Genomic DNA, 356 nt, shown 5'->3' on the forward strand with positions numbered 1-356 from the left:
TGAGGGGTTTTTTTTTTTTTTTTGGTTTGTGCCCCCCCCCCCCCCCCCCCCCAAAAAAAAAAGGAAAAGAGCATGGTGTGATGTAATTTTGTTTCGAGAATTATTGTGTGCAAACTGTTTACTGGTTTTTTTTTTTTTATTTTTTTTTTTTTTAAATCTTATGAAAATTAAAAGTTATACAGCTGGAAATAATTTTCTGTTTTCATGAGATTTTTTTTTTTTTTTTCCTTTAAAAAAAAAGGACGTTTTGGTGTCTTTGGTTGGGGTGTGTGGGGTTTTTTTTTTTTTTTTTTTTCTCTCCCCTCCTTTTCTTTTCAAATGATGTGATCGGAGTTGTACAGAGAACCTGAAGGGAC

The sequence above is a fragment of the Neoarius graeffei genome, chromosome 17 (genome assembly GCF_027579695.1).
Source record: "Neoarius graeffei isolate fNeoGra1 chromosome 17, fNeoGra1.pri, whole genome shotgun sequence".
NCBI classification, from domain to species: Eukaryota; Metazoa; Chordata; class Actinopteri; order Siluriformes; family Ariidae; genus Neoarius; species Neoarius graeffei.